Source organism: Pantherophis guttatus, chromosome 2 (assembly GCF_059756535.1).
Source record: "Pantherophis guttatus breed Tessera chromosome 2, ASM5975653v1, whole genome shotgun sequence".
In the NCBI taxonomy this organism is placed as follows: Eukaryota; Metazoa; Chordata; class Lepidosauria; order Squamata; family Colubridae; genus Pantherophis; species Pantherophis guttatus.
In genome coordinates, this window is record NC_142064.1 from 4,777,827 (window position 1) to 4,793,328 (window position 15,502).

Consider the following 15,502-nt stretch of genomic DNA (forward strand, 5'->3'; position numbering starts at 1 on the left):
CACGGACGGCAGGTTGAAATCCCCCATAACCATAAGCTTAGGGGTATCAACCGCCACCGCGGCGATGACGTTGAGTAGCTCGGGCAGGGCTGTTGCCACGTGGCAGGGAGCCAGGTACGTGATCAGCAAACCCATCTGAACCCCATGACCCCATTTCACAAAAAGGGATTCACAGCCAGCCGTCTGAGGAACAGTGGCCTCCCTCGGTCTCAGACCTTCTTTAATGATGACTGCTACCCCCCCGCCCCTCCCCTGTGACCTCGGCTGATGGAATGCTTGGAAACCTGGCGGGCACATTTCAACGAGGGGAACCCCCCCCTCCTGGCCCAACCAGGTCTCCGTAATACCTGCCAGGTCCGCACCCCCCTCCTGAACAAGATCACAGATGAGGGGGGCTTTATTTACTACGGACCTGGCATTGCACAGCATCAGCCAAAGGCCTGGGCCCTGAGGATCTATGCAACCTGAGGAGCGAGTAGAGCCTTGGGGGCCGGAGCACGCCACCGCTCGTAGACAGCGAGTGCGCACTCCCCTAACACGATATGGCCCCCTGCTCCCGCCATATTTATCCCTCCCACCTACAGTACTGATGTTCAAAAAACTATCCGGACAAGCTCTAACCTCCCCCTCGATCCCGGGTCCCCCATCCCCCACGCCACGCTTCACTGCCAGACCCGACCCTCCCCCTTGTGGGTTATCCCCCATACCCACAGCCCGAATTCCAATCTGACCCTCCCCCTCCCTAGGACCCCTTAAAAATTTGACTAAAAATTTTGTTAGAAAAACCCTCAATTCCTTCATTTTCACATGCCACCTCTCTGGGTCCCAAAACCCTTCCTTGAGGTGGGCCCTCGATAGTGAGGAGGGCCACATCTGCGAGAAGGGGGAATCTCGCAGCGCAAGAAGATCTGCAGTCGTATACATCCCCAAAATGCAGCGATGGAGGCCCAAAGCTCAGACAGGGGACTTCACAAAAGATGTAACACAGCCAATTGTTCATCGATGTGCTGTTGGTATCTCAACTGTCCTCCCACAACAGCAGGAGGGTCCTAAATTATCTCCTCCAATGGGGGCGACCTCCGGCCCGCCCTCTCACGGCGAAACCCCACGGGACCGTAGATTGAAAAAGTTCTCCCACAGACAAGAGTCATGATGTAATAGAGGACCCCTCAACAGTTGCATCAGTTTGGCTGACCATGGTCGGAAGAAAGATTTATCAGTCTATCAGTCAGTCTATGAGTCACGCCAGGGGCGAAGATGGAAAATCCTTGGCAAAGTCTTATACTCAAGATCATATTCGAGTAAGTCCCGATGAAAAAGGGAAAAAAGGGAAGGGGAAGAAGGAAGAGGGGAAGAAAAAAAGGGGGGGAGAGAGAAAATTCCCTCAATTAGGGCGAATAATAAGCCCATTTAGGCAGACACAGTACCTGGGAGGGGGAGGAGAAAAGGGCTGGTATCTATATGATGGAAAACTCCTCCGTCGCCCCCCAGCCCTACATTCCTCAGATAGTTCAGTTCTTCCGGGATAACAAATCCAAACCCCAGCCTCCATTGGATGTCACAGGGGGCCTCCAGGTCCTCTACAGCTGCCAAGTTATCCCGGGAGGGGGTCTTTCTTCTCCGGTCCGTTATGCTCCTCTCAGTTTTCACCCTCTAGCAAGCCCCCCTTCTCCGGCAATAGGGCCTGAGAACAGCTCCAGTACTTCCATGGGGTGTGCCATGGCCCGGTTTAATGTTGGGGCCGGCCTCACCACCCCCGCTGATATCTACCCCACCATTCCCGGATTCCAGGGGCCGCTGAGGAAGTTCCTGAGTGGGGCAGATGTAATTTCAACAGGCTGCCACCACTCGCTGCCCCACACCCTTTCACCTTGCTGCTATCGCTGCCAACGAACAAACCACCATAGCACCTCTTTCGGCGGCGTTGGAGCAGCGCGGCCAACTTCTTCGCCAGTGCCTCTAGACATGTCCAGGGGCGAGGGAGATCTCAAAAACCCTCACCCCCGCCGCTGACTGACCCCCCCGCCACCAGCAAGCCACATCTCCATATCTCCGTTCTCCGCTCTCCGCTCTCCGCTCTCCGCTCTCCGCTCTCTGCTCGGCTCGGCTCCACTCTCCCTTCTCCTTCTCCTTCTCCTTCCCAGCAGCGCCGCCGCTCTCCACTCCCCACTCGGCTTGGCTCTCGGCGGCGTCGGCGGAGTCGGAGCAGCGCGGCCACACTCTCCCTCGCTGCCTCCGACTCCGGGGGCGTCCAGGGGCGAGGAAGATTGCAAAACCCTCACCCCGAAGCCATCCGACCAAATCAGGGGTCGCTGATGGTCGAGCTCCCCTGCAGCACCCCCTCGAGCCCCAGAAAGTCCTCCATCCAGCCGCAGCACCTCACCTCACGACTGCCATCTTGCGCATGCTAATGAGTTGAAAGAACCGAAGGGTTTGCCATTGTTACATATACATAAGAATCTGGCCAACTAACAGTCAAAGCTAAATTGGTGCTAGATAAGGGTCAAAATAATTCACAGGGGGCTGGTCTCTTGTGGGAGCATAAAGATTGCAAACTGATGACGCATTTAACTCCACCTTCCCGTTCAGCCTGTTCATCTCCTATAATGGAGCATCCACAACTCTGGGAGGAAAGCTGTTCCACTGTTAGTTTTTAGTGTTTGGAAATTTTTCCTTAGTTCCAGGTTGCTTCTTGATTAGTTTCCATCCATTGCTTCTTGTCCTGCCTTCTGGTGCTTTGGAGAATAGGTTGACCCCCCTCTTCTTTGTGGCAGCCCCTTAGATATTGCTATCATGTTACCTATAGTCCTTCTTTTCATTAAACTAGACAAACCCAGTTCCTGCAACCGTTTTTCATATGTTTTAGCCTCCAGCAACTTAATCCTAACTCTAACCCTAATCCTCACCATCACCATAGCCCTAACCCTAACTCTAACTTTAACCCTAACCCTAACTGTAACGCTACCCTACCTTACCTTGCCATCTTGCCTTGCATTGTCATCTTATCTCTTATGTTATCTTCTTGTCTCATCCCGTCCTGTCTCATCCTGTCCTATCCCATCCCATCCTAACCTATCCTACAGTAGTGGCCAAAATTGTGGAAATCTTTTGAGAAAAGTTGTATTTTCTAAAACTAACTAATAACACCACTTTTTTTGGGGAAGTAGTACCGTAAAATTATATATCAATGGAAAGATAATTTAATCAAGAATGTAATGCAATAACTTTTATGAAGAATTTGCTATTAGAATAGCAGTTACAGTATAAAGAAGAAAAATGAAACACATAGAAAAAAACGAGAGATTCAAAAATTATCACCATATAAAAACAGATATACTAAAATGATCCCCATGTCAGTTAATACTTCATTGGGTAACCCTTAGCACGAATTATGGCCTTACAACGTCTTCTCATGGAGTGAACCAAGTATTTTAGTTCTGCAACTGTTATAATGTGAAACCAAGATTGAATGATGGGTTCTATTAACTGGGTTTTATTGCTGGGTCCAGTAGTGGGTTCCTCCTGGTTCTGCCTGGTTCCGCTGAGCCGTTAGTGGTGACGATATGATGTCACCGAACTGGTTCTGCCCCCCTGCCCCCCCACCCCCTGCGTTATTCTTACCTTTTATTTGGCCCCACCCCCAATCTATTGCTGCCTCCTGAGTCCCAGCTGATCCGCTAGAAGGAAAAAACCTGTTTAAACTCTTGCCGCCGGGCTTCAAAGGGCCGCCCTACAGCTGATCAGTGGTAAAAGGCAGTTTGGTGGTAGACCGGTGCCTCCAAAAACAAATGAGTAGACTGGTGCCTGCAAAAATAAATGGGTAGACCAGTACAGCTCTGCAAGCAGTTAAAAGCCTGGTAGACCAGTACCTCTGCTAAATCCTAAAGAATGACCATTAAGCCATGCCCACAAAATAAGTCACGCCCACAGAACCGGTAGTAAAAAAATTTAGAACCCACCCCTGGCTGGATCACTTCTGACTAACAAGTTTCTTTAGTCGGCTCCATAGAGTTTCAATTGGGTGAAGGTCTGGGCTATTCCCAGGCCATTCCAGCAGTGGAATAGGATTATCTTCAAACTCCAAAAAAAGAAAAAAAGTAAAAAAAAGTGGTGTTATTAGTACTCATCAAACCTCAAAAATACACTTTTCCCAAAAGGTTTCCACAATTTTGGCCACAACTGTATTGTCTCTTATCATCTCTTATCTCATCTCATCTTATTTTACAAGCAGCACTAACACTTCGTGTGATCTTGATTCTATCCCTCTGTTAATGCAACCTACGGCTGCATTGGCTTTTTTTGGCTGGCTGCTGCACATTACTGGCTCATATTGAAGTGATTAACTACTAGGACTCCCAGATCCCTTATTAGTACTGACAGTGTGACAAATCACATTGGATTTGTCAACCAATCTCTGTTACCAGAGAGTCTTGAGGAACTCAAGAAGTGGTTGAGCTTGAGATTGCATTTGTCCTATGCCTCAAAGGTGCTTTCCCAAAAGTCAACTTGACTTTCTTGTTTTTTCCTTCCCTTGAAAACGTTTTGCTTCTCGTACAAGAAGCTTCTTGGAACGCCATTTCCCCAGCAGTCTGTATGGTTTCAAACCTTCTGTGTTTCTGTAAATCTTCAAAACTTGGCTCATCTGGCAAGCTTTGGAAGTCTGAGGATTATAACCCACTTCTGATACAGATTTCATGTTTAATGACTATAGGTTGCTTTTGATTTAGCTCTGGATTTTCCTTGCCACGTCATTGAATATCATCATTCATACTTTTATTTATTACTTCTGTTGCATTGTTGTGTTTAATCCTTCTTTTTATGTGACACTGTTTTCTTTAAACTATGGATCATGTGGATATTTGACAGCTGTGCACAACATGTTGAAGAGTGCCATCTAACAGTCCTAGGATCAAACCAATTTTTTAACTTTACAATTCCTTTATAGGCCTTAAGCTTATTGCGATGTTAATGGGCTTTATTATAGGGTGTTTTTTTTAATTATATATATATATTTAAAAAATTGTAAGCCATTCAGAGTTACCTATGTGTGAGATGGGCGGCTATATGCATTTGTTAAATAAATAATAATATATATATTGCTTAGGAATATGATGCTGATTAAAAAGGTTGAGACCAGTGTTTTTTCAATCTAGACAATTTGAGGATATGGGAACTCCCCACAGCACTTCAAAATCAGTGAAACAGTTTAACAACTACAGAAGATGTGAAGCCTCATAAGCTATGAACCCAGGTTCATTTTCTATGCTCGGGTTATTTTTCTCAGGCTTTCACCCAGACAGATCTGAAAAAGATAGGATGCTCCTTTAAGAGTTACCTTCACTTTACAGAGGAGATTCCTTAAAACAACCTCAGATTCATGTTAAAGCTAAAAAAATACTGGACCAATCACTGAGAAGAATTGGATCACATGAGGTCCCACTCCTTTCTTGAAATTGTTTCAGCCTGGGTTCAATGATGTGTGTAATTCCCTGCTTCTTTATCACTTGAATAGAATAGAATAGAATTCTTTATTGGCCAAGTGTGATTGGACACACAAGGAATTTGTCTTGGTGTATACACTCTCAATGTACATAAAAGAAAAGATACATTCGTCAAGAATCATAAGGTACAACACTTAATGATAGTCATAGTCAATATAAATCGTAAGGATACAAGCAACAAAGTCACAGTCATACAGTCATAAGTGGGAGGAGATGGGCGATAGGAACGACGAGAAGATTAATAGTAGTGCCGACTTAGTGAATAGTTTGACAGTGTTGAGCGAATTATTTGTTTAGCGGAGTGATGGCATTGGGGAAAAAACTGTCCTTGTGTCTAGTTGTTCTGGTGTGCAGTGCTCTATAGCGTCGTTTTGAGGGTAGGAGTTGAAACAGTTTATGTCCAGGATGCGAGGGGTCTGTAGCAGGGGTGAAATGTAAAATTTGTTACTACCGGTTCTGTGGGCGTGGCTTGGTGGGGGGGTAATGTGACTGGGTGGGCGTGGCCAACTTTTTTTAAAAAAAAAACTTTTCAAAGCATTTTTTCTGCAAATGCAAAAAAATGCTTTGAAAAGCCTCTGCCGATCAGGAACACAGCTGGGATCGTCAGAGCCTTTTCAAAGCATTTTCTTAACCAACTCTTCCGTTGAAGAGATTGCAGAAAAAAATGCTTTAAAAGTCTCTCTGACGATCCCAGCTGAGCTGCGCGATCATCAGAGGCTTTTTTTTTTTTTTTACTTTTAAAAGCATTTTTTCGGCTGAAGAAGTTATAGAAAAAATGCTTTTAAAAGCAGGGGGAAAAAAAGCCTCTGATGATTGTGTGGCTCAGCTGGGCATGGTGGTGGGGGGAGGCGTAGGGATTTTTGCTACCGGATCGGGTGATCCGGTCTGAACCGGGAGCATTTCACCCCTGGTCTGTAGATATTTTCCCAGCCCTCTTTTTGACTCATGCAGTATACAGGTCCTCCATGGAAGGCAGGTTGGTAGCCATTGTTTTTTCTGCAGTTCTAATTATCCTCTGAAGTCTCTGTCTGTCTTGTTGGGTTGCGGAACCAAACCAGACAGTTATAGAGGTGCAGATGACAGACTCCATCATTCCTCTGTAGAATTATTAACTCTGTAGAGTTGCCCAGCCAAGTCGAACAATATGCCACACACATATACAGCTGACCAATGTAGCAAAAATGTGATCCATGTTTGTTCAGGTTGTGGCAGAAAAGATGAGCTGCATTTTTAAAAGGTTTTTGGCATCTGTCTGTCTGTCTGTCTGTCTGCCTGCCTGCCTGCCTGCCTGCCTGCCTGCCTGCCCGCCCGCCCGCCCGCCCGCCCATCTATCTATCTATCTATCTATCTATCTATCTATCTATCTATCTATCTATCTATCTATCTATCTATCTATCTATCTATCTATCTATCTATCTATCTATCTATCTATCTATCTATCTATCTATCCATCCATCCATCCATCCATCCATCCATCCATCCATCCATCTATCTATCTATCTATCTATCTATCTATCTATCTATCTATCTATCTATCATCTATCATCTATTTATCTACTTTATTTGGAGGGGAAGGAGAATTTAGGCTTTGAGTGGTCCTTGGTGCTCTCTGAGCTTGGTTATTTTCTTGCAGACATTTCATGTTCCAAATTAGGTAACATCATCAGTCCTGGAAGGGAGGAGGGGTTGGGAGGAGGAGAAGGAAGAGGAGGAGAGGAAGACTATGGGGTTTTGGGGGTTCTCTGAGCTTTGCTGTTTTCTTGCAGACATTTCCTTACCCAACTAGGTAACATCATCAAGTCTAAAAGGGAGGGTTTTTGCATAGTGGAGGAAAAGAAGGAGGTGCAAGGAGGAGGAAGAGGAAGGGAGGAGGACTGTGGGGTTTGATGCTCTCTGAGCTTGACTGTTTTCTTGCAGATGTTTCGTTACCCAATTAGGTAACACCATCAGTGCTAGAGAGGAGTGGAGTTTGCTCTCAGTTTATATTGTAGTGAAGAACCGAGAGTAAACAGACGGCAAACTCAGCTCCCTTCTAGAATTGATGATTTTGCTGAGTTTGGGTAATGAAACACATGCAAGAAAACCACCGAGCTCAGAGAGCACCAAGGACCTCTCATTTTCAACCCTGAGCTACAAATATTCTCCTTTATTGATCACTTAAGCAGTTCTCCAGCAGAGATGGTTTTACATTTCAAAATAGCTAGTTTATTTTATCACACAGAGAAGAGAGCAGAGGTGGTATTCAGCCGGTTCGGGTGAAACGGTAGTGACGACCTGCGCGTGGGACTGCCCCATTCACCCAGGCGCCATCCCATCCTATATTTCTGTGGGTTTTTTTGATGCCACACGCATGTGCAGATGGCATGCGTGAGCGAATTGCCGTGTTGTTTGACGTCGCATTCATGCACAGATGGCACATGCGTGCTTTCATTTCCGATGCTGGGCGAACCAGCTACTACAATATGTGAAATCCACTTCTGCAAGAAAGCCCCCCACATGTATGTTCAGATACACGCTCTCACACAGAGTGTCTTCCTCTTTAAGATTTAAGGTCTCTTTCCAGGACATTTTGAAGTTCTAACTTGGTCTGAGTTGCCAAGGTGTACATTGGAGGTGATAACAAAAGTTCTCACTGTTCCAACAGATCTCTAATGGCGCGTTCATTCATGAAGGTCACTCTTGAAGTCCGAAGCCATAATTCACCAAAAAAGAAAAAGAAAAAAAGAAAAAGAAAAAAAGAAACCATAACGAGAGATTCCAACATAAATCCATGGAATTAGAATGTACCAAGTGTTTGATCTTATCATTTTTGGCAAGAATAGAGATGAAACTTTTTATATCACCCCCTCCAGGTATTAAAGGAGCTTAGTAATGGTACTATAATCCAGTTAGTGTGAATCCTCAAAGCCTTAATTGAAACGACACAAACTGGTCCTTTTTGCATTCATTTCCTTTTTTTTTTCTTTTTCCCCTTTATTGATCTATCTGTGTGTTTAATGTATACTGATAAAATTATTGCAATATAATTACACCCTCTTGCAAAATCAGGCATCGGACTCATTGCTGCACAGGGACTTAAGGACAGCTTTCTTCAAACGTGCATCAGCACTTAGCACATAGACTTATATACTGCTTTACAGGGCTTTACAGCCCTGTCTAAGCGGTTTATAGAGTCAGGCTCTTGCCCCCAACAATCTGAGTCCTCATTTTACCGACCTTGGAATGAGGGAAGGCTGAGCCTACCTTGAGCTGGTCAGAATCAAACTGCTGGCAGTTGGCAGAGTTAGCTTGCAAGACTGCTTTCTAACCACTGCTCATCCACAACTGTCTGTCTGTCTGTCTGTCTGTCTGTCTGTCTGTCTGTCTGTCTATCTATCTATCTATCTATCTATCTATCTATCTATCTATCTATCTATTATCTATCTATCTATCTATCTATCTATCTATCTATCTATCTATCTATCTATCTATCTATCTATCGCAATAGCCATATCACTTAGTCTTATATACCACTTCATGATGCTTTACTGCCTTCTCTGAAGAGTTTACAATCTCAGCCTCTTGGCCTTCAACCAGGGGTAAAATCCAGCAGGTTCTGACAGGTTCTGGAGAACTGGTAGTGGAAATTTTGAGCAGTTCGGAGAACTGGGAAATACCACCTCTGGCTGGCGCAAGATGGGGTGGGAATGGAGATTTTGCAATATCTTTTCCCCAGGAGTGGGGTGGGAATGGGGATTTTGCAGTATCCTTCCCGCTGGAGTGGGGTGGGAATGGAGATTTTGCAATATCCTGCCATGCCCACCAAGCCACGTCCACAAAACTGGTAGTAAAAAAATTTGGATTTCACCACTCTGTCTGTCTATCTATCTATCTATCTATCTATCTATCTATCTATCTATCTATCTATCTATCTATCTATCTATCTATCTCTCTGTCTGTCTTTCCGTCTGTCTGTCTATCACAATAGCCATAGCACTTAGACTTATATACCATTTCATGATGCTTTACAGCCTTCTCTGAATGGTTTACAATCTCAGCCTCTCAGCCCCAACAATCTGGGTCCTCATTTTATCACTCTTAGAAGGATGGAAAACTGAGTCAACCTTGAGTTAATCAGGATCGAACTGCTGGCAGTTGGCAGAATTAGTCTGCAATATTGCATTCTAACCACTGTGCCACCACGGCTCATCATGCAGATATTCAGTTATAACTTACATCTTTTTCAGTAAGAATAGCCAGTGTTCATTTTCTTTGGGATATCTGGAATTCGTCGTAATAAAACTCGGAGATTGACATGATATGACCAGCCACATGGACCTACTGAAGCCAGACTAGAACTCACTGTCTCCTTGTGATTGGCCCAAAGTCACCTCGCTGCTTTTGGGAGTAAGATGGAACTAAAACTCACTGTCATCTGGTTTCTAAGTCAGCACCTTAACCACTACCCCAAACTGGCTCTCAAGTGCATTGACTCCCAGTTTCTTTTAAGATCCCATTCACATCACCTCCCACCACCCTAAAAGTGGTGGATTCCTATGGAAAAAGCAGTGGAATGGTGGAAACCACTATTTTTGGGTAACTGTTGTGACCTAGGCTTTCTGAGTCATTAAAACACACGAGTAGTCCCAAAGACCTCTTTTATTGCAACAGCTGTGAATTACGTTCATTCACAGCTGAGTCCCAATTAGTTGCAAAAAGTCCTTCGGGAGAAGTCCTTTGGGATAATCACCCACCTTTATCTCCCTTGACACTCTGCCAAAGACCTACTTGGCAAAGCCACACGGAGTCCAGAATCAAACAGAGATGCCGACTGGGAGCAGAATTAACAATGTTGCTTTCCTGCAAAGGGCCCACATGCCTTTGTGCCTCTTTTAAGCCTTATGGGAGGGGCCAATCATGTCCAAGCCTTACTCCTGAGTCGCCCCTTTTGTTTTAACTGTTCTTGGCTTCTGGTAGCTTTGCACATGCGCACACTAGGAACAAGCTCTTCCAGCCTCTCTGCTGTCCAACTCTGGAGGCTCCGGAGTCTGCGCATCACTCCCAGATGGCCGTGGCCCCATCTCTGCCTCCAACGCAAAGCCCTCATCCTGGCCTTCCCCAGACTCCAGGACTGGCCCATGTTCCTTCCTAGCCTCCTCACTGTCCGACTCCACTGCCAGCTCCGCAGGCTGCTGGCGGACCACAACAGTAGCACTCTGTTGGAGCAAACATGCATACGCCTCTCGTTTCCACCAATGAAGTGAAACACCAGCAGGAAACATCCATTCTCTTGCCCAAATGGTTGCGATTGTCAGCTGCACAAACCCCTTAATTGGAGGTAAGGTCAGGAAGGGTCTTTGTAAGAGTGACCTGTTTCAGGAAACCTCAAAGAAACCAGCAAAGATCAGCAGCTTCCTAGCTCGTGTGAAAGGGCCATGGCTTGTAACAAGCACAGTTCATGTTCCTTAAGCCGCTTAACAGTTAATCACATTTAAAGCCAGGTGAGCAAAATATCCCTCTACCTCATCCGTTCTCACCAGGTCATCATGTCAAAAATGTGACAAGAAATGGATGCTAACGTGATGTCAACACAAGATTCATTTACCTATAAAATAGACCGGCGCTTCATGATCACACAGGCTATCAATCTTAACTCAGCCCCCCAAAAGCCGATGCATTAACAGAGGGATAAATGTCTATGGAGATTCTCAGTCATCCAGGTCATGGTTGACTCAAAGGTGTTTTTTTTTTAAGAGGCAGCTGGACTTCCTGGTTTTTATTCGAAGCTGTTTCGCTTCTCATCCAAGAAGCTTCAACTGGAGGTCAGCTCACCACTGGAGGTCTTTAAGAAAAGACTGACAGCCACTGTCTGAAATAGTATAGGGCCGTGATGGCGAACCTATGGCACGGGTGCCACAGGTGGCACATGGAGCTATATTGGTGGGCACACAAGCGTTGCCCTAGCTCAGCTCCAGCACGCATGTGCGTGCTGGCCAATTGATTTTCAGGCCATCCGGTCCCACCAGAAGTCGGGAAACTGGCTGTTTCCGGTCTCTAGGGGGGATGGGGAAGGCTGTTTTTGCCCTCCCCAGGCTCCTAGAAAGCCTCTGGAGCCTGGGGAGGTGGAAAAACGGGCCTACTGGGCCCACCGTGCCATCACGTGCCAAAAGCAGGGGGAAGTGTGGGGGGGTCATATGCACATGCGCGGGAGGGCGGGGCGCATTGAATTATGGATGTCGGCACCCGCACCCGCGACCCCCCACGCTCTCCCGGTTTTGGCACACAACGGCAAAAAGGTTAGCCATCACTGGTATAGGGTCAGCTTGAACAGAGGGGGATTGACTAGTAGAAATACCCCAAGGGGAGAGCCTTCTCTGTGGTGGCACCTACCCTCTGGAACGATCTATCCCCGGAGATACGAGTGATCCCAGACCTCCGGACTTTTCGTCGGGCCCTAAAAGCTTCCTTTTTTCAGTTAGCCGGGCTGGCCTGATTCCATGTTGGTTTTAATGTTTGATACTGATTTTTAATTGAAATGTTTTAATTTTTTTAAAAAAATATTTATTTATTTTTATATGCCGCCCTTCTCCAGAGACTCAGGGCAGCTTACAAGGCGTTAAGCAATAGCCTTCATACTTTTGTATATTTTATACAAAGTCAGCTTATTGCCCCCACAAACTGGGTCCTCATTTTACCCACCTTAGAAAGGATGGAAGGCTGAGTCAACCTTGAGCTTTGGAGAGATTCGAACCAGCAGTAATTGCAGGCAGCTGGATGTTAAATGCTGCCTTAGTAGGAGGCATTAGCCTCCTACGCCACTCAGGCTCCACTCAGGCTGTTATTTATTTATTTATTTATTTATTTATTTATTTATTCATTTATTCATTTATTTATTTAAATTTTTATGCCACCCCCTCTCCCAAAGGACTTGGGGCAGTGAACAGCCAAGATTAAAAAACATACAATATAAACATTAAAATACATTTAAAACAAAATTAAATCCCTAATGGCTTTCCCCAATTTAAAACCCCTTACCCATAAAATTCACCAATGAAAATTTTAAGCCAGCCCGGCTTGCCGAAATAGAAACATTTTCAGAGCCCGGCGAGAGGTTCAGAGGTCTGGGATCAGTCGTATCCCTGGGGGTAGCTCATTCCCGAGGGCGGGTGCCCCCACAGAGAAGGCTCTTCCCCGGGGGGTCGCCAGTCGACATTGCCTGATCGACGGCATCCTGAGGAGACCCTCTCTGTGGGAGCAGATTGGCCGGTGGGAGGTTATCGGTGGCAGAAAGTGGTCTCATAAATAACCGGGCCCTAAGCCATGGAGCGCTTTGAAGATGAGAACCAGTACCTTGAAGCGCACCCGGAAGACCACTGGAAGCCAATGCAGCTCGCGCAGGAGAGGTGTTACATGGGAGCGCCATGTCACCCCCATAAGTACCCACACGGCTGCATTCTGCACCAGTTGGAGCCTCCGAGTGCTCCTCAAGGGGATCCCCATGTAGAGAGCATTGCAGTAGCATTAATCAATGGAACAGCTTCCCTCCAGAAGTTGTAGGTGCTCCAACACTGGAGGCTGGGCAGCCATTTGTCTGAAATGGTATAGGGCAGTGATGGGTAATCTTTTTGTTGTCGCATGCCAAAAGCAGGGGGAGCATGGGTGATTGTGCGCATACATGCCCACACCCATAATTTAATGTGCCCCACCCTCCGGAGGCCGGAAACGGCCCATTTCCCAACTTCCGGTGGGACCAGAAGTCCCGTTTTTCACTCTCCCCAGGCTCCAGAGGCTTTCTAGGATCATTGGCTGACCTGTTATCTATTCCAGTCAATGAATATTCATATTCTGGCAGGACTTCTCTGAACAGTTTACAATCTCAGCCTCTTGCCCTTCAACCAGGAGTAAAATCCAGCAGGTTCTGGAGAACCGGTAGCGGAAATTTTGAGTAGTTCAGAGAACCGGCAAATACCACCTCTGTCTGGTCCCAGAGTGGGGTGGGAATGGGGATTTTGCAGTATCCTTCCCCTGGAGTGAGGTGGAAATGGAGATTTTGCAGTATCCTTCCCCTGCCATGCCCACCAAGCCACACCACACCCACCAAGCCACACCCACAGAACCGGTAGTAAAAAAAAAAATGGATTTCCCCACTGACTTCAACTCCCAGAATTCCCAAGCTGACATGCAGTTTGGGAATTCTGGGAGTTGAAGTCCACCCTTCTTAAAGTTGCCAAAGTTGAGAAACATTAGCTTAAGCAATAAGGTGTGTTTTACAAAATTTCATGATGAAGCCATGATTGTCTTTTTGAAATCCTTTCTATTCGAACATTTATCTATTTTTATTACTGATTAAGAACATTGTTGTGGTTGCCCAACTCACTCCTGGTGACTCTGGGCAGCTTAGTGCAATAAAACCCCAATACAAACCCCAATAAAACCACACCCTGGCAACAACGTTCAAACCAAACACTCAATGGGCTCCATAGCATCCTGATGTCCCCAGGCTTGTTGGAAGAAACACGTCAGAGATGGTATTCAGCCGGTTCGGACTGATTCGGGTGAACCGGTAGTGGTGCAATCCCATTTTATATCGCTGGGTTTTTTATGCCACATGCATATGCGGATGGCACGTGTGAGCAAATTGCCGTGTTTTGTGACACCGCACGCATGCACGGATGGCACGCACGGGTGCTAAGCGAGCGTATGTGTGCGCACGCTCCCATTTCCGGTGCTGGGCGAACCGGTTGCTACAGTATGTGAACCAAGTCTTTGGGGTCTTTTGAAAGAACGTAACTGAGAACCAATCCTCTCTCTGCAGAGATAATGTTCTACAAGGAGGGAGCCATCACAAAGAAGTCCCTTCTTCTTGGTCCCACTCGATCAGGGGTCTGAAACCTTAAAGACTCAGAGCCATTTGGACCCATATCCCACAGAAAAAAAAAAACACCGGGAGCCACAAAACCTGGGTGGGTGTGGCCAACTCAACATCACTCACTTCAGTGGTGGGTTGCCCCCAGTTCGCACCCGGTTCTATAGAACTGGTAGTAAAACCGCCGGGAGGCTCCGCCCACTGACCCTGATGTCATCAAAACTCTGTGCTTGCGCAGACGAGAATGCGCGTGCGCTCGCTTTGCTCTCTCTCACACGTGGCCCCATTGCAAACTGGTAGTAAAGGTAAGTAAACCCCACCCCTGACCCACTTCCATCAGTCATATGACCCCCCCTAGCCACGCCTACCCAGCCAGTCATTAGGACAGAGAACCAGTTGTTAAAAAACACCGGGAATCACAAAAACTTTTTGATCTCTCTCTCTCTCTCTCTCTCTCTCTCTCTCTCTCTCTCTCTCTCTCTCTCTCTCTCTCTCTCTCTCTCTCTTTCTCTCTCTCCCTCCCTCCCCCTTCTCTCCCCCCTCTCTGTATCTCTCTATTTCTGTCTCTCTCTCACTCTCTCTATATCTCTCTGTCTCTGTCCTAGCCGCTTCTCCATCGCACGCCATCACCCTTACCTTCTCAAGCCAGGCAAGGAGTGACTGGGAGGGGAGGGAGATTGATGGGGCCAGCCAGTTGTGGGATCATTTGACATGGAGCCACAGCAGAGGGCCCAAAGAGCCACATGCGGCTCCGGAGCTGCAGGTTTTTTTTTTTAATTTGATTTATATGCCGCCCTTCTCCAGAGACTCAGGGTGGTTTACAATGCGTTAAGCAATAGCCTTCATACTTTTGTATATTTATACAAAGTCAGCTTATTGCCCCCACAATCCGCGTCCTCATTTTATCTACCTTAGAAAGGATGGAAGGCTGAGTCGACCTTGAGCCTGGTGAGATTTGAACTTGCAGTAATTTCAGGCAGCTGATATTAATAACAGTGCTTTAGCCTGCTGAGCTACCAGGTCTCTACCAGGGCTCCATCTAGTGCAGGTTTGCTGACACCTGCACTAGATGGACTTCTTTAAGAGAGGAGACCTATGATATTCCCTACCCCCATTCTCTGTTGTGTCAAAGTAGATCTAAGTGAGTAAACATGGT